This window comes from Pseudophryne corroboree, unplaced genomic scaffold, assembly GCF_028390025.1.
Source record: "Pseudophryne corroboree isolate aPseCor3 unplaced genomic scaffold, aPseCor3.hap2 scaffold_1892, whole genome shotgun sequence".
In the NCBI taxonomy this organism is placed as follows: domain Eukaryota; kingdom Metazoa; phylum Chordata; class Amphibia; order Anura; family Myobatrachidae; genus Pseudophryne; species Pseudophryne corroboree.
Window position 1 is genome coordinate 63,278 of NW_026968530.1, and position 23,846 is coordinate 87,123.

The 23,846-nt window shown below is 47.7% G+C and overlaps 13 non-coding genes and 4 pseudogenes across 13 annotated transcripts; 3 read left to right on the plus strand and 14 right to left on the minus strand.

The window, feature by feature from the left end:
• Positions 1 to 2,605: 2,605 nt before the first annotated feature.
• Positions 2,606 to 2,769, minus strand: LOC135003623 (U1 spliceosomal RNA). Its single transcript, XR_010204622.1, has one exon. It is a non-coding gene; the product is annotated as a U1 spliceosomal RNA (small nuclear RNA).
• Positions 2,770 to 3,440: 671 nt separating this feature from the next.
• LOC135003650 (U1 spliceosomal RNA) lies at positions 3,441 to 3,604 on the minus strand. The gene has a single exon (XR_010204648.1). It is a non-coding gene; the product is annotated as a U1 spliceosomal RNA (small nuclear RNA).
• A 152-nt stretch (positions 3,605 to 3,756) lies between these two features.
• On the minus strand, positions 3,757 to 3,920 carry LOC135003614 (U1 spliceosomal RNA). Its single transcript, XR_010204614.1, has one exon. It is a non-coding gene; the product is annotated as a U1 spliceosomal RNA (small nuclear RNA).
• A 670-nt stretch (positions 3,921 to 4,590) lies between these two features.
• LOC135003661 (U1 spliceosomal RNA) lies at positions 4,591 to 4,753 on the minus strand. The gene has a single exon (XR_010204655.1). It is a non-coding gene; the product is annotated as a U1 spliceosomal RNA (small nuclear RNA).
• A 152-nt stretch (positions 4,754 to 4,905) lies between these two features.
• Positions 4,906 to 5,069, minus strand: LOC135003620 (U1 spliceosomal RNA). The gene has a single exon (XR_010204620.1). It is a non-coding gene; the product is annotated as a U1 spliceosomal RNA (small nuclear RNA).
• Positions 5,070 to 5,771: 702 nt separating this feature from the next.
• On the minus strand, positions 5,772 to 5,906 carry LOC135003657 (U1 spliceosomal RNA; annotated as a pseudogene).
• A 152-nt stretch (positions 5,907 to 6,058) lies between these two features.
• Positions 6,059 to 6,222, minus strand: LOC135003630 (U1 spliceosomal RNA). The gene has a single exon (XR_010204630.1). It is a non-coding gene; the product is annotated as a U1 spliceosomal RNA (small nuclear RNA).
• Positions 6,223 to 8,525: 2,303 nt separating this feature from the next.
• LOC135003658 (U1 spliceosomal RNA) lies at positions 8,526 to 8,660 on the minus strand (annotated as a pseudogene).
• Positions 8,661 to 8,812: 152 nt separating this feature from the next.
• On the minus strand, positions 8,813 to 8,976 carry LOC135003631 (U1 spliceosomal RNA). The gene has a single exon (XR_010204631.1). It is a non-coding gene; the product is annotated as a U1 spliceosomal RNA (small nuclear RNA).
• Positions 8,977 to 11,337: 2,361 nt separating this feature from the next.
• On the plus strand, positions 11,338 to 11,493 carry LOC135003603 (U1 spliceosomal RNA). Its single transcript, XR_010204603.1, has one exon. It is a non-coding gene; the product is annotated as a U1 spliceosomal RNA (small nuclear RNA).
• A 674-nt stretch (positions 11,494 to 12,167) lies between these two features.
• On the plus strand, positions 12,168 to 12,331 carry LOC135003634 (U1 spliceosomal RNA). Its single transcript, XR_010204634.1, has one exon. It is a non-coding gene; the product is annotated as a U1 spliceosomal RNA (small nuclear RNA).
• A 152-nt stretch (positions 12,332 to 12,483) lies between these two features.
• On the plus strand, positions 12,484 to 12,646 carry LOC135003653 (U1 spliceosomal RNA). Its single transcript, XR_010204650.1, has one exon. It is a non-coding gene; the product is annotated as a U1 spliceosomal RNA (small nuclear RNA).
• A 3,303-nt stretch (positions 12,647 to 15,949) lies between these two features.
• On the minus strand, positions 15,950 to 16,113 carry LOC135003616 (U1 spliceosomal RNA). Its single transcript, XR_010204616.1, has one exon. It is a non-coding gene; the product is annotated as a U1 spliceosomal RNA (small nuclear RNA).
• Positions 16,114 to 16,805: 692 nt separating this feature from the next.
• LOC135003651 (U1 spliceosomal RNA) lies at positions 16,806 to 16,947 on the minus strand (annotated as a pseudogene).
• A 152-nt stretch (positions 16,948 to 17,099) lies between these two features.
• LOC135003645 (U1 spliceosomal RNA) lies at positions 17,100 to 17,263 on the minus strand. Its single transcript, XR_010204643.1, has one exon. It is a non-coding gene; the product is annotated as a U1 spliceosomal RNA (small nuclear RNA).
• A 692-nt stretch (positions 17,264 to 17,955) lies between these two features.
• LOC135003643 (U1 spliceosomal RNA) lies at positions 17,956 to 18,097 on the minus strand (annotated as a pseudogene).
• Positions 18,098 to 18,249: 152 nt separating this feature from the next.
• LOC135003656 (U1 spliceosomal RNA) lies at positions 18,250 to 18,413 on the minus strand. The gene has a single exon (XR_010204652.1). It is a non-coding gene; the product is annotated as a U1 spliceosomal RNA (small nuclear RNA).
• Between the last annotated feature and the right edge of the window lie 5,433 nt (positions 18,414 to 23,846).

Here is a 23,846-nt window from a genome sequence, read left to right on the forward strand (position 1 = left end):
TCTATATCATGAAGATTGTTATCACAGGGTGAAGTTCATCCATTATATTTTAAAATAGGAAGGTTCAAATTACATATTTGAATTGCATCTATGTGCTGGATTCAAATGTCCCCCCCCCCTTCCTTTCTCAATTGTGCCCGTCAGCAGCTATTCTAAGGTTGCTGCCAATGGGTGTGACACATTAATTTCTTCTGTGGGGTACACTGGACTCCACAAGGATTCACATTGGGGTGTAGAGTAGGATCTTGATCTGAGGCACCAACCGGCTCAAAGCTTTTGACTGTTCCCAAGATGCTCAGCGCATTCTCCTCTATAACCCCGCTTCCATGAACAGGGAGCTCAGTTTGTAGTTGGTGCCTTCAGTAGCAGGCCACTTAACAGGGGCCTGCCTCAGGCAGCCTATTCTTAGCTATTAATTTTGACAAGAAAATAAGAACTTTTTTTATGAGAATCTACAAGGGCTGCAGCAGGCTAGGTCTAATAGACATCTTTACTGCAGCTTCATCACTCCCAGCGGCGCTGTATACTCCCGTGCCCTGGTTGCTGGGTCACTGCAGCGGAGGCTCCGGTTTCTTCCTAAGGTCAGTCACACACGCACCGCCCTTCCGGATCACGAGGCCGCTGATGAAGGGGAGCGTGGCCGTAGGGGGTGGACCGTGTGCGCACTGGCGTGGACACTGATTACTGGGCAGCCGCTCCACGAGCCACCAGGTACAGTTAAGGAGCACAGGTCTGGGGTTTTTTCTCCCATATTAAACCAATTTTGTACTGCCCGCAGCGCATTGTGATAGGTAATAGGGCCTGATTCAGGTTGGATTGCAATCACAGTAAGCGATCCAACTGCAAAAATTGCTAAGAGCATACGCATGTGCCTGCATTTTCTGCGGCACCCCGCAGAGAATGCGATCGCCTCTGCCTGTCAATCGGGGCAGGGGGGGAGAGGGGGGTCAGCAACACTCCATTTCCAAGTCAGGGATGGAGCGGTGCGGGGGCAAGGCTTCAAAATGGGGTCTGCAACGGAGGAGACACAGGGGGCGTGGTCACAGCGGCTGTATGACATCACATTCAGCCGCTGTGATCACAAAAATGGTGGCGGCTTCCTGCGCGCACATACAGTCTGCACCAGCAGGAGGCTACACCATTTTTTATGATCACGCTGAACTGCAGTGCGACTGCAATTACAGATTGGTCAAGAAGGGAGGCGTCATGCTGGGTGGCCATGTCCTGTCACTGTGCAGGAGCCAGCACCGCTCACACACTAGTCCCCGGGTGCAGCCCCCAACCCCCGGGACACCCGGAGCAACAAAATGTAGATTCAGGCCACCAGGCCACGCCCCTACCTATGAAACCATGCCTCCTTTTTACCATTGCGCTGCTTATCTGCACGCACTGCATTACAATCTCCTTCGCCACCTCTCTGGGTGTCACCAGTGATAGTGACACCTCTGCCATGCTTGTAGCAGCTGGTCCTAAGATCTATGCCTCAAGCCCTGAGTGTTTGCCCTTGTGACTTGTTGATCATCATAGCGAAGCAGATGCTTACAGAAAACTGCAGGGGCTTAGATTGAAAATAAAAAAATATATGGGTATAAGGTAGAGAGGAGCGGGTTCGGTTCTCCGAGAACCGAATTCCCCACGAACTCCACGTGGTTTACACTGGTCCGAGGCAGGCTCGGTTGTTCCCGCCTGACTCGGAAAACCTGAACAAGGGAAAATGTCATCATCCCGCTGTCGGATTCTCGCGAGATTCGGATTTCATATAAAGAGCTGCGCGTTGCCGCCATTTTTACTCGTGCATTGAAGAGGGAGCGGAGAGGACGTGGCTATGTTCTCTCAGTGGAAATCTCAATATCAGTGCTCAGTATCAGTGGTTACTTATTGCTGCTCAGTAATACTAGTAGTGTGTCTCTCCTGCTCAGTGTCAGTTCTCAGTAGTATCCTCATCAGTGCTCAGTATCACTGCTCATTGTCTTGTGCTGCATTGTGGTGCTCAGCATACTACAGTACATTAGTAATAGTCCAGTGCTGCATCTTGCTGCTCAGTGTCAGTTCTAGTATCCTCATCAGTGCTCACTATCACTGCTCATTACATTGTGGTGTTCTGTATACTACAGTAACATAGTAATATAGTAACATATAGTAATATAGTTTTTGAGGTTGAAAAGAGGCAAATTGCCCATCGTGTTCAACCTGTTTTAAGTTGTGATGATTCTACATACTTGCTGAATAATGTTTTATGACTAGTTAACTACTACAACTCATGTTACCCCCGGATTAACCATGTTGATATTTTAAGTATTATAACCTTGGATAGCTTTTTCATTCAGAAATGTATCCATTCCTTTTTTAAATCCAATTACAGAGTCCGCCATTACCACCTTCCCTGGCAGGGAATTCCACATCCTGATTGCCCTAACAGTGAAGATCATAGTATCTCACCTGGCAGGTAAGTAGGAGTTGGGCTAGAGCTGTGGAGGATTGCTGCTTGGGCACCCCCTGTCAAGTGAAGGAGATCCAACTGAGGCAGCACAAGGGAACTCTCGAAAGAAGAACAAGGCTAGAGGAAGATCTGAGACAAAGAAATCTGACTTTTACCAGAGCTGACCAGAGGAAAGCACAAACACAGTCCCCCACTACCACAAATAATGCAGTCGAGTTTCCCACATTTGGGGAAAACACAGGGGTCAGCATACCCAGAATGCAATGAATGAACCTCACCCTGGGAGAACAATCTTCATGACCAAGGTATCTCCTATGCAAAATAAGTATGATTTGGGATAGGGCTGGGGAGGGCCGCTGCTCAGGCACATCTCTGTCAAGTAAAGGAGATTCAACTGAGGCAGCACAAGGGAACTCTCATCTGGGGACAACAAGTGCAGGGAGAACACATATTTTCAGATGAACATGGGAGGGCAGAAGGCTGCCTAAAACTGAAGCACCCCCAAACAACGAACCAAATGCAACTACTAGTGCAAGCATTCCTGGGGGAAGGCCTGCAGCAGATGGATTTGCATATGGTGATGTCATCCAAGCAGTGGGTCAAAGTTGGCTTCAACCCTCGTCTGCATATGAAAAGAAAAAAGGGGTGTGCAGGGCATGGCGGCCTTTTGCGGCGCTTGGATGACCCCTAGTTCGCATTAAACACCTCCACCCTCCTTCGGTGTGGGGCTCATGTTGGCTATGCCCCAGCCCCTGAAGCATTCAAGCTGATTTCTTGCAGCAGCTGGGCACTGTAACAGCTCCAGAGCTGCTCTGTAAAGCAAGTAAAAGGGTGTGGGCCCTGCAGCACTACCTGTAGTTTGCATTGTGCGTTGGAAGGCACAAAGTAAGCAGATGGGAGAAGTCAGGATAGTGCACAAGGGTATAGAAGGGAGGGGCTCAAGAAAAGAGAAGTGGAAACAGACAGCAAACTAGGCTGGAGAGAGACCTGAGACAAAGAGATCTGAATTATACGAGTAGCCGACCAGAGGAAACACAAATTATGTAGTCAAGTGTCCCACATTTGGGGAAATCGTAGGAGCAGCACACCCAGAGTGCAATGGGTGAGCCTTGCCCTGGGAGAAGCACCTTCCTGATCATAGTATCTCACCTGGCAGGTAAGTAGGAGTTGGGCTAGAGCTGGGGAGGGTCGCTGCTCGGGCACCCCCCTGTCAAGTGAAGGAAATCCAACTGAGGCAGCACAAGGAAACTCTCAAAAAAAGAACAAGGCTAGAGGAAGATCTGAGACAAAGAAATCTGACTTTTACCAGAGCTGACCAGAGGAAAGCACAAACACAGTCCCCCACTACCACAAATAATGCAGTCGAGTTTCCCACATTTGGGGAAATCACAGGGGTCAGCATACCCAGAATGCAATGAATGAACCTCACCCTGGAAGAACAATCTTCATGACCATGGTATCTCCTATGCAAAATAAGTATGATTTGGGATAGGGCTGGGGATGGCCGCTCCTCAGGCACATCTCTGTCAAGTAAAGGAGATTCAACTGAGGCAGCACAAGAGAACTCTCATCTGGGGACAACAACTGCAGGGAGAACACATATTTTCAGATGAACATGGGAGAGCAGAAGGCTGCCTAATACTGAAGCACCCCAAACAACAAACCAAATGCAACAACTAGTACAAGCATTCCTGGGGGAAGGTCTGCAGAAGACGTATTTGCATACGGTGATGTCATCCAAGCAGTGGGCCAAAGTTGGCTGGAACCCTCATCTGCATATGAAAAGAGAAAAGGGGTATGCAGGGCATGGCGGCCTTTTGCGGCGCTTGGATGACCCTTAGTTCGCATTAAACACCTCCACCCTCCGTCGGTGTGGGGCTCATGTTGGCTATGCCCCAGCCCCTGAAGCATTCAAGCTGATTTCTTGCAGCAGCTGGGCACTGTAACAGCTCCAGAGCTGCTCTGAAAGGCAAGTAAAAGGGTGTGGGCCCTGCAGCACTACCTGTAGTTTGCATTGTGCGTTGGAAGGCACAAAGTAAGCAGACAGGAGAAGTCAGGAGAGTGCACAAGGGCATAGAAGGCAGCGGCTCAAGAAAAGAGAAGTGGAAACAGACAGCAAACTAGGCTGGAGAGAGACCTGAGACAAAGAGATCTGAATTATACGAGAGCCGACCAGGGGAAACGCAAATTATGCAGTCAAGTTTCCCACATTTGGGGAAATCGCAGGAGCAGCACACCCAGAGTGCAATGGGTGAGCCTTGCCCTGGGAGAAGCACCTTCATGATCATAGTATCTCACCTGGCAGTTATGTAGGAGTTGGGCTAGAGCTGGGGAGGGTCGCTGCTCGGGTACCCCCCTGTCAAGTGAAGGAGATCAAACTGAGGCAGCACAATGGAACTCTCGAAAGAAGAACAAGGCTAGAGGAAGATCTGAGACAAAGAAATCTGACTTTTACCAGAGCTGACCAGAGGAAAACACAAACACAGTCCCCCACTACCACAAATAATGCAGTTGAGTTTCCCACATTTGGGGAAATCACAGGGGTCAGCATACCCAGAATGCAATAAATGAACCTCACCCTGGGAGAACAATCTTTATGACCATGGTATCTCCTATGCAAAATAAGTATGATTTGGGATAGGGCTGGGGAGGGCCGCTGCTCAGGCACATCTCTGTCAAGTAAAGGAGATTCAACTGAGGCAGCACAAGGGAACTCTCATCTGGGGACAACAACTGCCGGGAGAACACATATTTTCAGATGAACATGGGAGGGCAGAAGGCTGCCTAATACTGAAGCACCCCCAAACAACAAACCAAATGCAACAACTAGTACAAGCATTCCTGGGGGAAGGTCTGCAGAAGACGGATTTGCATACAGTGATGTCATCCAAGCAGTGGGCCAAAGTTGGCTGGAACCCTCATCTGCATATGAAAAGAGAAAAGGGGTATGCAGGGCATGGCGGCCTTTTGCGGCGCTTGGATGACCCTTAGTTCGCATTAAACACCCCCACCCTACTTCGGTGTGGGGCTCATGTTGGCCATGCCCCAGCCCCTGAAGCATTCAAGCTGATTTCTTGCAGCAGCTTGGCACTGTAACAGCTCCAGAGCTGCTCTGTAAGGCAAGTAAAAGGGTGTGGGCCCTGCAGCACTACCTGTAGTTTGCATTGTGCATCGGAAGGCACAAAGTAAGCAGACAGGAGGAGAAGTCAGGATAGTGCACAAGGGTATAGAAGGGAGGGGCTCAAGAAAAAAGAAGTGGAAACAGACAGCAAACTAGGCTGGAGAGAGACCTGAGACAAAGAGATCTGAATTATATGAGAGCCGACTAGGGGAAACACAAATTATGCAATCAAGTTTCCCATATTTGGGGAAATCGCAGGGGCAGCACACCCAGAGTGCAATGGGTGAGCCTTGCCCTGGGAGAAGCAACTTCATGATCATAGTATCTCACCTGGCAGGTAAGTAGGAGTTGGGCTAGAGCTGGGGAGGGTCGCTGCTCGGGCACCCCCCTGTCAAGTGAAGGAGATCCAACTGAGGCAGCACAAGGGAACTCTTGAAAGAAGAACAAGGCTAGAGGAAGATCTGAGACAAAGAAATCTGACTTTTACCAGAGCTGACCAGAGTAAAGCACAAACACAGTCCCCCACTACCACAAATAATGCAGTTGAGTTTCCCACATTTGGGGAAATCACAGAGGTCAGCATACCCAGAACGCAATGAATGAACCTAACCCTGGGAGAACAATCTTCATGACCATGGTATCTCCTATGCAAAATAAGTATGATTTGGGATAGGGCTGGGGAGGGCCGCTGCTCAGGCACATCTCTGTCAAGTAAAGGAGATTCAACTGAGGCAGCACAAGGGAACTCTCATCTGGGGACAACAACTGCAGGGAGAACACATATTTTCAGATGAACATGGGAGGGCAGAAGGCTGCCTAATACTGAAGCACCCCCAAACAACAAACCAAATGCAACAACTAGTGCAAGCATTCCTGGGGGAAGGCCTGCCGCAGATGGATTTGCATATGGTGCTGTCATCCAAGCAGTGGGTCAAAGTTGGCTTCAACCCTCGTCTGCATATGAAAAGAGAAAAGGGGCATGCAGGGCATGGCGGCCTTTTGCGGCGCTTGGCTGACCCCTAGTTTGCATTAAACACCTCCACCCTCCGTCGGTGTGGGGCTCATGTTGGCTATGCCCCAGCCCCTGAAGCATTCAAGCTGATTTCTTGCTGCAGCTGGGCACTGTAACAGCTCCAGAGCTGCTCTGTAAGGCAAGTAAAAGGGTGTGGGCCCTGCAGCACTACCTGTAGTTTGCATTGTGCGTTGGAAGGCACAAAGTAAGCAGACAGGAGAAGTCTGGAGAGTGCACAAGGGCATAGAAGGCAGCGGCTCAAGAAAAGAGAAGTGGAAACAGACAGCAAACTAGGCTGGAGAGAGACCTGAGACAAAGAGATCTGAATTATACGAGAGCCGACCAGGGGAAACACAAATTATGCAGTCAAGTTTCCCACAGGAGTATATAGGATACGACCCAGTGGTACCTGACGACATAGATACTAACAGCTATTTAATAACATTACGCTAGAAAGTGATTATTAGCAACATATATATCTATATAAACAACCCCGCCAGGGTTGTGCCTTCAAAAATAATCACACACGGACACGCTTTTTAAACCTTTTTTTCACATCTCTTTATTCTTCTTATGCACATGTATGTTAGTTCTGTGATTTTAACCTTTATGTTTCACTGCAGTTTGGGATAATAATATTAATATTTATCCAATTTTAATACATACTTAATAAAGGTTATATTTTATGATTCATTCATTCTGTCCAGTGCGTCAACAGTGCAGATTTCTTCTTGTTTTTTCTCCCAAATTCTATAACAATGACAGTAAATGTTGTTTCTTTTCAAACAGAACTTTCTTGACCATGCTTCTTGCTTGAAAGATCTGGGAGCACATGGAAAATAGTACAAACCATGCAGTATCACAAGAGCCTTTATTTGATATTTCATGAAGATAGAGCAGAATTGAGGACACGTCAACTATTTCTGCCGAAGGTGGTTCATCTTTCCACATGGTGCCTTTGGCCACTGACACCTTCGTTGAGTCAAAGTCTCTGGCTGTGGTCAGAACTTTGAAAATTTATGTCACCAGAACGGTTCAGATTAGGAAAACAGAGGCTCTGTTTGTCCTGTATGCTCCCAACAGGATTGGGTGTCCTGCTTCCATGTAGACAATTATGCGCTGGATCTGTGGTAAGATTCAGCATGCTCATTCCATGGCAGGATTGCCGTTACTGAATTAGGTGAAGACCCATTCTACTAGAAAGGTGGGTTCATCCTGGGCAGCTGGTCGGGGAGTCTCGGCATTGCAACTTTGCCGAGCAGCTATTTAGTAAACACTTTTGCTAAGTTTTACAAGTTTTAGAGTAAAGGAGATTCAACTGAGGCAGCACAAGGGAACTCTCATCTGGGGACAACAACTGCAGTGAGAACACATATTTTCAGATGAACATGGGAGGGCAGAAGGCTGCCTAATACTGAAGCACCCCCAAACAACAAACCAAATGCAACAACTAGTACAAGCATTCCTGGGGGAAGGTCTGCAGAAGACGGATATGCATATAGTGATGTCATCCAAGCAGTGGGCCAAAGTTGGCTGGAACCCTCATCTGCATATGAAAAGAGAAAAGGGGTATGCAGGGCATGGCGGCCTTTTGCGGCGCTTGGATGACCCTTAGTTCGCATTAAACACCCCCACCCTCCTTCGGTGTGGGGCTCATGTTGGCCATGCCCCAGCCCCTGAAGCATTCAAGCTGATTTCTTGCAGCAGCTTGGCACTGTAACAGCTTCAGAGCTGCTCTGTAAGGCAAGTAAAAGGGTGTGGGCCCTGCAGCACTACCTGTAGTTTGCATTGTGCATTGGAAGGCACAAAGTAAGCAGACAGGAGAAGTCTGGAGAGTGCACAAGGGCATAGAAGGCAGCGGCTCAAGAAAAGAGAAGTGGAAACAGACAGCAAACTAGGCTGGAGAGAGACCTGAGACAAAGAGATCTGAATTATATGAGAGCCGACTAGGGGAAACACAAATTATGCAATCAAGTTTCCCATATTTGGGGAAATCGCAGGGGCAGCACACCCAGAGTGCAATGGGTGAGCCTTGCCCTGGGAGAAGCAACTTCATGATCATAGTATCTCACCTGGCAGGTAAGTAGGAGTTGGGCTAGAGCTGGGGAGGGACGCTGCTCGGGCACCCCCCTGTCAAGTGAAGGAGATCCAACTGAGGCAGCACAAGGGAACTCTTGAAAGAAGAACAAGGCTAGAGGAAGATCTGAGACAAAGAAATCTGACTTTTACCAGAGCTGACCAGAGTAAAGCACAAACACAGTCCCCCACTACCACAAATAATGCAGTTGAGTTTCCCACATTTGGGGAAATCACAGAGGTCAGCATACCCAGAACGCAATGAATGAACCTAACCCTGGGAGAACAATCTTCATGACCATGGTATCTCCTATGCAAAATAAGTATGATTTGGGATAGGGCTGGGGAGGGCCGCTGCTCAGGCACATCTCTGTCAAGTAAAGGAGATTCAACTGAGGCAGCACAAGGGAACTCTCATCTGGGGACAACAACTGCAGGGAGAACACATATTTTCAGATGAACATGGGAGGGCAGAAGGCTGCCTAATACTGAAGCACCCCCAAACAACAAACCAAATGCAACAACTAGTGCAAGCATTCCTGGGGGAAGGCCTGCCGCAGATGGATTTGCATATGGTGCTGTCATCCAAGCAGTGGGTCAAAGTTGGCTTCAACCCTCGTCTGCATATGAAAAGAGAAAAGGGGCATGCAGGGCATGGCGGCCTTTTGCGGCGCTTGGCTGACCCCTAGTTTGCATTAAACACCTCCACCCTCCGTCGGTGTGGGGCTCATGTTGGCTATGCCCCAGCCCCTGAAGCATTCAAGCTGATTTCTTGCTGCAGCTGGGCACTGTAACAGCTCCAGAGCTGCTCTGTAAGGCAAGTAAAAGGGTGTGGGCCCTGCAGCACTACCTGTAGTTTGCATTGTGCGTTGGAAGGCACAAAGTAAGCAGACAGGAGAAGTCTGGAGAGTGCACAAGGGCATAGAAGGCAGCGGCTCAAGAAAAGAGAAGTGGAAACAGACAGCAAACTAGGCTGGAGAGAGACCTGAGACAAAGAGATCTGAATTATACGAGAGCCGACCAGGGGAAACACAAATTATGCAGTCAAGTTTCCCACAGGAGTATATAGGATACGACCCAGTGGTACCTGACGACATAGATACTAACAGCTATTTAATAACATTACGCTAGAAAGTGATTATTAGCAACATATATATCTATATAAACAACCCCGCCAGGGTTGTGCCTTCAAAAATAATCACACACGGACACGCTTTTTAAACCTTTTTTTCACATCTCTTTATTCTTCTTATGCACATGTATGTTAGTTCTGTGATTTTAACCTTTATGTTTCACTGCAGTTTGGGATAATAATATTAATATTTATCCAATTTTAATACATACTTAATAAAGGTTATATTTTATGATTCATTCATTCTGTCCAGTGCGTCAACAGTGCAGATTTCTTCTTGTTTTTTCTCCCAAATTCTATAACAATGACAGTAAATGTTGTTTCTTTTCAAACAGAACTTTCTTGACCATGCTTCTTGCTTGAAAGATCTGGGAGCACATGGAAAATAGTACAAACCATGCAGTATCACAAGAGCCTTTATTTGATATTTCATGAAGATAGAGCAGAATTGAGGACACGTCAACTATTTCTGCCGAAGGTGGTTCATCTTTCCACATGGTGCCTTTGGCCACTGACACCTTCGTTGAGTCAAAGTCTCTGGCTGTGGTCAGAACTTTGAAAATTTATGTCACCAGAACGGTTCAGATTAGGAAAACAGAGGCTCTGTTTGTCCTGTATGCTCCCAACAGGATTGGGTGTCCTGCTTCCATGTAGACAATTATGCGCTGGATCTGTGGTAAGATTCAGCATGCTCATTCCATGGCAGGATTGCCGTTACTGAATTAGGTGAAGACCCATTCTACTAGAAAGGTGGGTTCATCCTGGGCAGCTGGTCGGGGAGTCTCGGCATTGCAACTTTGCCGAGCAGCTATTTAGTAAACACTTTTGCTAAGTTTTACAAGTTTTAGAGTAAAGGAGATTCAACTGAGGCAGCACAAGGGAACTCTCATCTGGGGACAACAACTGCAGTGAGAACACATATTTTCAGATGAACATGGGAGGGCAGAAGGCTGCCTAATACTGAAGCACCCCCAAACAACAAACCAAATGCAACAACTAGTACAAGCATTCCTGGGGGAAGGTCTGCAGAAGACGGATATGCATATAGTGATGTCATCCAAGCAGTGGGCCAAAGTTGGCTGGAACCCTCATCTGCATATGAAAAGAGAAAAGGGGTATGCAGGGCATGGCGGCCTTTTGCGGCGCTTGGATGACCCTTAGTTCGCATTAAACACCCCCACCCTCCTTCGGTGTGGGGCTCATGTTGGCCATGCCCCAGCCCCTGAAGCATTCAAGCTGATTTCTTGCAGCAGCTTGGCACTGTAACAGCTTCAGAGCTGCTCTGTAAGGCAAGTAAAAGGGTGTGGGCCCTGCAGCACTACCTGTAGTTTGCATTGTGCATTGGAAGGCACAAAGTAAGCAGACAGGAGGAGAAGTCAGGATATTCCACAAGGGTATAGAAGGGAGGGGCTCAAGAAAAAAGAAGTGGAAACAGACAGCAAACTAGGCTGGAGAGAGACCTGAGACAAAGAGATCTGAATTATATGAGAGCCGACCAGGGGAAACACAAATTATGCAGTCAAGTTTCCCACATTTGGGGAAATCGCAGGGGCAGCACACCCAGGTGAGATACTATAATCAGGAAGGTGCTTCTCCCAGGGCAAGGCTCACCCATTGCACACTGGGTGTGCTGCTCCTACGATTTCCCCAAATGTGGGACACTTGACTGCATAATTTGTGTTTCCTCTGGTCGGCTCTCGTATAATTCAGATCTCTTTGTCTCAGGTCTCTCTCCAGCCTAGTTTGCTCTCTGTTTCCACTTCTTTTTTCTTGAGCCCCTCCCTTCTATACCCTTGTGCACTATCCTGACTTCTCCTCCCGTCTGCTTACTTTGTGCCTTCCAATGCACAATGCAAACTACAGGTAGTGCTGCAGGGCCCACACCCTTTTACTTGCCTTACAGAGCAGCTCTGGAGCTGTTACAGTGCCCAGCTGCTGCAAGAAATCAACTTGAATGCTTCATGGGATGGGGCATGGCCAACATGAGCCCCACACCAAAGGAGGGTGGGGGTGTTTAATGCGATCTAGGGGTCATCCAAGCACCGCAAAAGGCCGCCATGCCCTGCACGCCCCTTTTCTCTTTTCATATGCAGATGAGGGTTGAAGCCAACTTTGACCCACTGCTTGGATAACATCACCATATGCAAATCCATCTGCTGCAGGCCTTCCCCCAGGAATGCTTGCACTAGTTGTTGCATTTGGTTTGTTGTTTGGGGGTGCTTCAGTATTAGGCAGCCTTCTGCCCTCCCATGTTCATCTGAAAATATGTGTTCTCCCTGCAGTTGTTGTCCCCATATGAGAGTTCCCTTGTGCTGCCTCAGTTGAATCTCCTTTACTTGACAGAGATGTGCCTGAGCAGCGGCCCTCCCCAGCCCTATCCCAAATCATACTTATTTTGCATAGGAGACACCATGGTCATGAAAATTGTTCACCCAGGGTGAGGTTCATTCATTGCATTCTGGGTATGCTGACCCCTGTGATTTACCCAAATGTGGGAAACTCGCCTGCATTATTTGTGGTAGTTGGGGACTGTGTTTGTGTTTTCCGCTGGTCAGCTCTGGTAAAAGTCAGATTTCTTTGTCTCAGATCTTCCTCTAGCCTTGTTCTTCTTTCGAGAGTTCCATTGTGCTGCCTCAGTTGGATCTCCTTCACTTGACAGGGGGGTGCCCGAGCAGCGACCCTCCCCAGCTCTAGCCCAACTCCTACTTACCTGCCAGGTGAGATACTATGATCTTGAAGGTGCTTCTCCCAGGGCAAGGCTCAACCATTGCACTCTGGGTGTGCTGCCCCTGCGATTTCCCCAAATATGGGAAACTTGACTGCATAATTTGTGTTTCCCCTGGTCGGCTCTCGTATAATTCAGATCTCTTTGTCTCAGGTCTCTCTCCAGCCTAGTTTGCTGTCTGTTTCCACTTCTCTTTTCTTGAGCCGCTCCCTTCTATGCCCTTGCGCACTATCCTGACTTCTCCCGTCTGCTTACTTTGTGCCTTCCAACGCACAATGCGAACTACAGGTAGTGCTGCAGGGCCCACACCCTTTTATTTGCCTTACAGAGCAGCTCTGGAGCTGTTACAGTGCCCAGCTGCTGCAAGAAATCAGCTTGAATGCTTCAGGGGCTGGGGCATAGCCAACATGAGCCCCACACCGAAGGAGGGTGGAGGTGTTTAATGCGAACTAGGGGTCATCCAAGCGCCGCAAAAGGCCGCCATGCCCTGCATAACCCTTTTCTCTTTTCATATGCAGATGAGGGTTCCAGCCAACTTTGGCCCACTGCTTGGATGACATCACCGTATGCAAATTCGTCTCCTGCAGACCTTCCCCCAGGAATGCTTGTACTAGTTATTGCATATGGTTTGATATTTGATGGTGCTTCAGTATTAGGCAGCCTTCCGCCCTCCCATGTTCATCTGAAAAAATGTGGTCTCCCTGCAGTTGTTGTCCCCAGACGAGAGTTCCCTTGTGCTTCCTCAGTTGAATCTCCTTAACTTGACGGGGGAGGGGCTTGCCCGAGCAGCCACCCTCCCCAGCCCTATCCCAACTCATACTTATTTTGCATATGAGATCTCTATATCATGAAGATTGTTATCACAGGGTGAAGTTCATCCATTATATTTTAAAATAGGAAGGTTCAAATTACATATTTGAATTGCATCTATGTGCTGGATTCAAATGTCCCCCCCCCTTCCTTTCTCAATTGTGCCCGTCAGCAGCTATTCTAAGGTTGCTGCCAATGGGTGTGACACATTAATTTCTTCTGTGGGGTACACTGGACTCCACAAGGATTCACATTGGGGTGTAGAGTAGGATCTTGATCTGAGGCACCAACCGGCTCAAAGCTTTTGACTGTTCCCAAGATGCTCAGCGCATTCTCCTCTATAACCCCGCTTCCATGAACAGGGAGCTCAGTTTGTAGTTGGTGCCTTCAGTAGCAGGCCACTTAACAGGGGCCTGCCTCAGGCAGCCTATTCTTAGCTATTAATTTTGACAAGAAAATAAGAACTTTTTTTATGAGAATCTACAAGGGCTGCAGCAGGCTAGGTCTAATAGACATCTTTACTGCAGCTTCATCACTCCCAGCGGCGCTGTATACTCCCGTGCCCTGGTTGCTGGGTCACAGCAGCGGAGGCTCCGGTTTCTTCCTAAGGTCAGTCACACACGCACCGCCCTTCCGGATCACGAGGCCGCTGATGAAGGGGAGCGTGGCCGTAGGGGGTGGACCGTGTGCGCACTGGCGTGGACACTGATTACTGGGCAGCCGCTCCACGAGCCACCAGGTACAGTTAAGGAGCACAGGTCTGGGGTTTTTTCTCCCATATTAAACCAATTTTGTACTGCCCGCAGCGCATTGTGATAGGTAATAGGGCCTGATTCAGGTTGGATTGCAATCACAGTAAGCGATCCAACTGCAAAAATTGCTAAGAGCATACGCATGTGCCTGCATTTTCTGCGGCACCCCGCAGAGAATGCGATCGCCTCTGCCTGTCAATCGGGGCAGGGGGGGAGAGGGGGGTCAGCAACACTCCATTTCCAAGTCAGGGATGGAGCGGTGCGGGGGCAAGGCTTCAAAATGGGGTCTGCAACGGAGGAGACACAGGGGGTGTGGTCACAGCGGCTGTATGACATCACATTCAGCCGCTGTGATCACAAAAATGGTGGCGGCTTCCTGCGCGCACATACAGTCTGCACCAGCAGGAGGCTACACCATTTTTTATGATCACGCTGAACTGCAGTGCGACTGCAATTACAGATTGGTCAAGAAGGGAGGCGTCATGCTGGGTGGCCATGTCCTGTCACTGTGCAGGAGCCAGCACCGCTCACACACTAGTCCCCGGGTGCAGCCCCCAACGCCCGGGACACCCGGAGCAACAAAATGTAGATTCAGGCCACCAGGCCTCGCCCCTACCTATGAAACCATGCCTCCTTTTTACCATTGCGCTGCTTATCTGCGCGCACTGCATTACAATCTCCTTCGCCACCTCTCTGGGTGTCACCAGTGATAGTGACACCTCTGCCATGCTTGTAGCAGCTGGTCCTAAGATCTACGCCTCAAGCCCTGAGTGTTTGCCCTTGTGACTTGTTGATCATCATAGCGAAGCAGATGCTTACAGAAAACTGCAGGGGCTTAGATTGAAAATAAAAAAATATATGGGTATAAGGTAGAGAGGAGCGGGTTCGGTTCTCCGAGAACCGAATTCCCCACGAACTCCACGTGGTTTACACTGGTCCGAGGCAGGCTCGGTTGTTCCCGCCTGACTCGGAAAACCTGAACAAGGGAAAATGTCATCATCCCGCTGTCGGATTCTCGCGAGATTCGGATTTCATATAAAGAGCTGCGCGTTGCCGCCATTTTTACTCGTGCATTGAAGAGGGAGCGGAGAGGACGTGGCTATGTTCTCTCAGTGGAAATCTCAATATCAGTGCTCAGTATCAGTGGTTACTTATTGCTGCTCAGTAATACTAGTAGTGTGTCTCTCCTGCTCAGTGTCAGTTCTCAGTAGTATCCTCATCAGTGCTCAGTATCACTGCTCATTGTCTTGTGCTGCATTGTGGTGCTCAGCATACTACAGTACATTAGTAATAGTCCAGTGCTGCATCTTGCTGCTCAGTGTCAGTTCTAGTATCCTCATCAGTGCTCACTATCACTGCTCATTACATTGTGGTGTTCTGTATACTACAGTAACATAGTAATATAGTAACATATAGTAATATAGTTTTTGAGGTTGAAAAGAGGCAAATTGCCCATCGTGTTCAACCTGTTTTAAGTTGTGATGATTCTACATACTTGCTGAATAATGTTTTATGACTAGTTAACTACTACAACTCATGTTACCCCCGGATTAACCATGTTGATATTTTAAGTATTATAACCTTGGATAGCTTTTTCATTCAGAAATGTATCCATTCCTTTTTTAAATCCAATTACAGAGTCCGCCATTACCACCTTCCCTGGCAGGGAATTCCACATCCTGATTGCCCTAACAGTGAAGATCATAGTATCTCACCTGGCAGGTAAGTAGGAGTTGGGCTAGAGCTGTGGAGGATTGCTGCTTGGGCACCCCCTGTCAAGTGAAGGAGATCCAACTGAGGCAGCACAAGGGAACTCTCGAAAGAAGAACAAGGCTAGAGGAAGATCTGAGACAAAGAAATCTGACTTTTACCAGAGCTGACCAGAGGAAAGCACAAACACAGTCCCCCACTACCACAAATAATGCAGTCGAGTTTCCCACATTTGGGGAAATCACAGGGGTCAGCATACCCAGAATGCAATGAATGAACCTCACCCTGGGAGAACAATCTTCATGACCAAGGTATCTCCTATGCAAAATAAGTATGATTTGGGATAGGGCTGGGGAGGGCCGCTGCTCAGGCACATCTCTGTCAAGTAAAGGAGATTCAACTGAGGCAGCACAAGGGAACTCTCATCTGGGGACAACAAGTGCAGGGAGAACACATATTTTCAGATGAACATGGGAGGGCAGAAGGCTGCCTAAAACTGAAGCACCCCCAAACAACGAACCAAATGCAACTACTAGTGCAAGCATTCCTGGGGGAAGGCCTGCAGCAGATGGATTTGCATATGGTGATGTCATCCAAGCAGTGGGTCAAAGTTGGCTTCAACCCTCGTCTGCATATGAAAAGAAAAAAGGGGTGTGCAGGGCATGGCGGCCTTTTGCGGCGCTTGGATGACCCCTAGTTCGCATTAAACACCTCCACCCTCCTTCGGTGTGGGGCTCATGTTGGCTATGCCCCAGCCCCTGAAGCATTCAAGCTGATTTCTTGCAGCAGCTGGGCACTGTAACAGCTCCAGAGCTGCTCTGTAAAGCAAGTAAAAGGGTGTGGGCCCTGCAGCACTACCTGTAGTTTGCATTGTGCGTTGGAAGGCACAAAGTAAGCAGATGGGAGAAGTCAGGATAGTGCACAAGGGTATAGAAGGGAGGGGCTCAAGAAAAAAGAAGTGGAAACAGACAGCAAACTAGGCTGGAGAGAGACCTGAGACAAAGAGATCTGAATTATATGAGAGCCGACCAGGGGAAACACAAATTATGCAGTCAAGTTTCCCACATTTGGGGAAATCGCAGGGGCAGCACAGCCAGAGTGCAATGGGTGAGCCTTGCCCTGGGAGAAGCATCTTCATGATCATAGTATCTCACCTGGCAGGTAAGTAGGAGTTGGGCTAGAGCTGGGGAGGGTCGCTGCTCGGGCACCCCCCTGTCAAGTGAAGGAGATCCAACTGAGGCAGCACAAGGGAACTCTCGAAAGAAGAACAAGGCTAGAGGAAGATCTGAGACAAAGAAATCTGACTTTTACCAGAGCTGACCAGAGGAAAGCACAAACACAGTCCCCCACTACCACAAATAATGCAGTTGAGTTTCCCACATTTGGGGAAATCACAGGGGTCAGCATACCCAGAATGCAATGAATGAACCTAACCCTGGGAGAACAATCTTCATGACCATGGTATCTCCTATGCAAAATAAGTATGATTTGGGATAGGGCTGGGGAGGGCCGCTGCTCAGGCACATCTCTGTCAAGTAAAGGAGATTCAACTGAGGCAGCACAAGGGAACTCTCATCTGGGGACAACAACTGCAGGGAGAACACATATTTTCAGATGAACATGGGAGGGCAGAAGGCTGCCTAATACTGAAGCACCCCCAAACAACAAACCAAATGCAACAACTAGTGCAAGCATTCCTGGGGGAAGGCCTGCAGCAGATGGATTTGAATATGGTGATGTCATCCAAGCAGTGGGTCAAAGTTGGCTTCAACCCTCGTCTGCATATGAAAAGAATAAAGGGGTGTGCAGGGCATGGCGGCCTTTTGCGGCGCTTGGATGACCCCTAGTTCGCATTAAACACCTCCACCCTCCTTCGGTGTGGGGCTCATGTTGGCTATGCCCCAGCCCCTGAAGCATTCAAGCTGATTTCTTGCAGCAGCTGGGCACTGTAACAGCTCCAGAGCTGCTCTGTAAAGCAAGTAAAAGGGTGTGGGCCCTGCAGCACTACCTGTAGTTTGTATTGTGCGTTGGAAGGCACAAAGTAAGCAGACGGGAGAAGTCAGGATAGTGCACAAGGGTATAGAAGGGAGGGGCTCAAGAAAAAAGAAGTGGAAACAGACAGCAAACTAGGCTGGAGAGAGACCTGAGACAAAGAGATCTGAATTATATGAGAGCCGACCAGGGGAAACACAAATTATGCAGTCAAGTTTCCCACATTTGGGGAAATCGCAGGGGCAGCACACCCAGAGTGCAATGGGTGAGCCTTGCCCTGGGAGAAGCATCTTCATGATCATAGTATCTCACCTGGCAGGTAAGTAGGAGTTGGGCTAGAGCTGGGGAGGGTCGCTGCTCGGGCACCCCCCTGTCAAGTGAAGGAGATCCAACTGAGGCAGCACAAGGGAACTCTCGAAAGAAGAACAAGGCTAGAGGAAGATCTGAGACAAAGAAATCTGACTTTTACCAGAGCTGACCAGAGGAAAGCACAAACACAGTCCCCCACTACCACAAATAATGCAGTTGAGTTTCCCACATTTGGGGAAATCACAGGGGTCAGCATACCCAGAATGCAATGAATTAACCTAACCCTGGGAGAACAATCTTCATGACCATGGTATCTCCTATGCAAAATAAGTATGATTTGGGATAGGGCTGGGGAGGGCCGCTGCTCAGGCACATCTCTGTCAAGTAAAGGAGATTCAACTGAGGCAGCACAAGGGAACTCTCATCTGGGGACAACAACTGCAGGGAGAACACATATTTTCAGATGAACATGGGAGGGCAGAAGGCTGCCTAATACTGAAGCACCCCCAAACAACAAACCAAATGCAACAACTAGTGCAAGCATTCCTGGGGGAAGGCCTGCCGCAGATGGATTTGCATATGGTGATGTCATCCAAGCAGTGGGTCAAAGTTGGTTCAAACACCTTTGCAAAGTTCTATAAGTTTGATACCCTGGCTGAGGAGGACCTCCTGTTTGCTCAATCGGTGCTGCAAAGTCATCCGCACTCTCCTGCCCGTTTGGGAGCTTTGGTATAATCCCCATGGTCCTTACGGAGTCCCCAGCATCCTCTAGGACGTAAGAGAAAATAAGATTTTAAACCTACCGGTAAATCTTTTTCTCGTAGTCCGTAGAGGATGCTGGGTGCCCGTCCCAAGTGCGGTCTACTTCTGCAAGACTTGTATATAGTTATTGCTTACATAAGGGTTATATGTTAGTTTTCATCGGTCTTGGACTGATGCTATGTTGTTTTCATACTGTTAACTGGGTAGTATATCACAAGTTATACGGTGTGATTGGTGTGGCTGGTATGAATCTTGACCTTGGATTAACAAAAATCCTTTCCTCGTACTGTCCGTCTCCTCTGGGCACAGTTTCTCTAACTGAGGTATGGAGGAGGGGCATAGAGGGAGGAGCCAGTGCACACCCAGATCTAAAGTCTTTCTTAAAGTGCCCATGTCTGCTGCGGAGCCCGTCTATCCCCCATGGTCCTTACGGAGTCCCCATCATCCTCTACGGACTACGAGAAAAAAAAATTACCGGTAGGTTTAAAATGTTATTTTTTTCTCTGCAACCCACTGCTAAATTGTGCTTCCTAGCTGTTTTTTTATAAAATCACTTAATTAAATCTAACTCTGATTACGTCAGAGAAGGCCAGGTACCCTACACCATAAGAGGGGGTTTGAAATTTTGACTTGTCTACTTAAAGATCACCAAAATCTGATGACAAGGTCAATTACATCCCTGGGTGGGATTGAACCACCAACCTTTTGGTTAATAGCCCATGTAAGTGCAAGAAATCCTGAAGCACTCACTCATCATGGGAAAGTACCAATGTGTTTCTTACAAAAATTCTCCAGATTATTGACTTTTTAAAGTTTTTCTAGGAAACGTTCTAGATGAATGCTTATTAGCCTTTGTCAGTATTGACTTTTGCAAGGTGTCTCTGTGGCGCAATCGGTTAGCATGTTTGGCTATTAACCAAAAGGTTGGTGGTTCAATCCCACCCAGGGATGTAATTGACCTTGTAATCAGATTTTGGTGATCTTTAAGTAGACAAGTCAAAATTTCAAAAACCCCCCTTATGGTGTAGGGTACCTGGCCTTCTCTGATGTAATCAGAGTTAGATTTGATTAAGTGATTTTATAAAAAAACAGCTAGGAAGCACAATTTAGCAGTGAGTTGCAGAGAAAAAAAATTATGCTGGCAGAAAAGTCCAATTGAGTGATTAAACAGCTCTTCATTTTCTGATTTTATGTTTATGCTAACAAATTTGCTCTCTGAAAAGTGTCCACAAAGCCAAGTCTCTGATTAACACCTTTGTAGGAATGGTTTTTCACCTATTACTGAATTAAACTTGCTTCATTGGAAAGGCATCAAAGATGCATCCTCATTTCAATGTCTACTGAAATAATACAGGTTGACACCAGGAAACGTCACTGCATCCTTGCTGCTTCCTCATGGGGAAGTCTGTTTAATGTGAAAACAAGGTGATATCTAATCAGCACACAGGTAAGGAATTAAGAAAATCTTTCTTTATGGGTGAAGATGTTTCTCACAAATTGTTGTCCCAATGCATCATTGAAATTCAAGATGGAAGATGATTTTCATATATCACTTGTACATTTTGCATTGCTCTTCTGATGACAATGTAGTTTGTTTTTGTCAATTACCATTTCAGTAATAGGGTAAAGAAAATTAAGTGGATTTTTTAAAGAAAACAATGCTGTCAATATACTATTAAAACAAATTAAAATGATAAAAGTTATTGTACTTTAAGTAAAAATAAAAGTGCCAAAATATCAATCCCAGTTTTTGATTACTTTAATTATAAAAAAAAAAATGCACATAGCAGAGGATAGTTTCGATCAATCGACCTCTGGGTTATGGGCCCAGCATGCTTCCATTGCACTACTCTGCTGCTCATGGAAGTGTCAGAGATCCTGAAGACTAAATTGATTAAAGGCCTTAAAGTACTGGACTATAAGGAAAGACTTACTAGGCTGAATATTTATACACTAGAAAAGAGGTGCCTAAGAGGAGATATTATTAATATCTTCAAATATGTAAAGATACATAACAAAGAGTTATCAGAGGAATTATTTATTAAAAGAACACGTGGTCACTCGCTGCGACTGGAGGAAAGTTCAGAACGCAATGGAGGAAAGGTTTCTTCACTGTTAGGGCAATCAGGATGTGGAATTCCCTGCCAGGGAAGGTGGTAATGGCGGACTCTGTAATTGGATTTAAAAAAGGAATGGATACATTTCTGAATGAAAAAGCTATCCAAGGTTATAATACTTAAAATATCAACATGGTTAATCCGGGGGTAACATGAGTTATAGTAGCTAACTAGTCATAAAACATTATTCAGCAAGTATGTAGAATCATCACAACTTAAAACAGGTTGAACACGATGGGCAATTTGCCTCTATTCAACCTCAAAAACTATGTTACTATATTACTATGTTATTGTAGTATACAGAACACCACAATGCAATGAGCAGTGATAGTGAGCACTGATGAGGATACTAGAACTGACACTGAGCAGCAAGATGCAGCACTGGACTATTAGTAATGTACTGTATTATGCTGAGCAACACAATGCAGCACAAGACAATGAACAGTGATACTGAGCACTGATGAGGATACTACTGAGAACTGACACTGAGCAGGAGAGACACACTACTAGTATTACTGAGCAGCAATAAGTAACCACTGATACTGAGCACTGATATTGAGATTTCCACTGAGAGAACATAGCCACGTCCTCTCCGCTCTCTCTTCAATGCACGAGTAAAAATGGCAGCAACGCGCAGCTCTTTATATGGAATCCGAATCTCGCGAGAATCCGACAGCGGGATGATGACATTTTCCCTTGTTCAGGTTTTCCGAGTCAGGCGGGAACAACCGAGCCTGCCTCGGACCAGTGTAAACCACGTGGAGTTCGTGGGGAATTCGGTTCTCGGAGAACCGAACCCGCTCCTCTCTACCTTATACCCTATCAATTTTTTTATTTTCAATCTAAGCCCCTGCAGTTTTCTGTAAGCATCTGCTTCGCTATGATGATCAACAAGTCACAAGGGCAAACACTCAGGGTTTGAGGCGTAGATCTTAGGACCAGCTGCTACAAGCATGGCAGAGGTGTCACTATCACTGGTGACACCCAGAGAGGTGGCGAGGGAGATTGTAATGCAGTGCGCGCAGATAAGCAGTGCAATGGTAAAAAGGAGGCATGGTTTCATAGGTAGGGGCGTGGCCTGGTGGCCTGAATCTACATTTTGTTGCTCCGGGTGTCCCGGGGGTTGGGGGCTGCACCCGGGGACTAGTGTGTGAGCGGTGCTGGCTCCTGCAAAGTGACAGGGCATGGCCACCCAGCATGACGCCTCCCTTCTTGACCATGCTGTAATTGCAGTCGCACTGCAGTTCAGCGTGATCATAAAAAATGGTGTAGGCTCCTGCTGGTGCAGACTGTATGTGCGCGCAGGAAGCCGCCACCATTTTTGTGATCACAGCGGCTGAATGTGATGTCATACAGTCGCTGTGACCACGCCCCCTGTGTCTCCTCCGTTGCAGACCCCATTTTGAAGCCTTGCCCCCGCACCGCTCCATCCCTGACTTGGAAATGGAGTGTTGCTGACCCACCTCTCCCCCCCTTCCCCTGCCCCGATTGACAGGCAGAGGCGATCACATTCTCTGCGGGGTGCCGCAGAAAATGCAGGCACATGCGTATGCTCTTAGCAATTTTTGCAGTTGGATCGCTTATTGTGATTGCAATCCAACCTGAATCAGGCCCTATTACCTATCACAATGCGCTGCGGGCAGTACAAAATTGGGTTAATATAGGAGAAAAACCCCCAGACCTGTGCTCCTTAACTGTACCTGGTGGCTAGTGGAGCGGCTGCCCAGTAATCAGTGTCCACCGCAGTGCGCACACGGCCCACCCCCTACGGCCTCGCTCCCCTTCAGCAGCGGCCTCGTGATCCGGAAGGGTGGTGTGTGTGTGACTGACCTTAGGATGAAACCGGAGCCTCCGCTGCAGTGACCCAGCAACCAGGGCACGGGAGTATACAGCGCCGCTGGGAGTGATGAAGCTGCAGTAAAGATGTCTATTAGACCTAGCCTGCTGCAGCCCTTGTAGATTCTCATAAAACAAGTTCTTCTTTTCTTGTCAAAATTAATAGCTAAGAATAGGCTGCCTGAGGCAGGCCCCTGTTAATTGGCCTGCTACTGAAGGCACCAACTACAAACTGAGCTCCCTGTTCATGGAAGCGGGGTTATAGAGGAGAATGCACTGAGCTTCTTGGGAACAGTCAAAAGCTTTGAGCCGGTTGGTGCCTCAGATCAAGATCCTACTCTACACCCCAATGTGAATCCTTGTGGAGTCCAGTGTACCCCACAGAAGAAATTAATGTGTCACACCCATTGGCAGCAACCTTAGAATAGCTGCTGACGGGCACAATTGAGAAAGGAAGGGGGGGGGGGACATTTGAATCCAGCACATAGATGCAATTCAAATATGTAATTCGTACCTTCCTATTTTAAAATATAATGGATGAACCTCACCCTGTGAGAACAATCTTCATGATCAAGAGATCTCATATGCAAAATAAATATGAGTTGGGATAGGGCTGGGGAGGGCTGCTCGGGCAGCACCTCCCCCGTCAAGTTAAGGAGATTCAACTGAGGAAGCACAAGGGAACTCTCGTCTGGGGACAACAACTGCAGGGAGACCACATCTTTTCAGATGAACATGGGAGGGCGGAAGGCTGCCTAATACTGAAGCACCATATGCAACAACTAGTACAAGCATTCCTGGGGGAAGGTCTGCAGCAGACGGATTTGCATACGGTGATGTTATCCAAGCAGTGGGCCAAAGTTGACTGGAACCCTCATCTGCATATGAAAAGAGAAAAGGGGCATGCAGGGCATGGCGGCCTTTTGCAGTGCTTGGATGACCCCTAGTTCACATTAAACACCCCCACCCTCCTTTGGTGTGGGGCTCATGTTGGCCATGCCCCATCCCCTGAAGCATTCAAGCTGATTTCTTGCAGCAGCTGGGCACTGTAA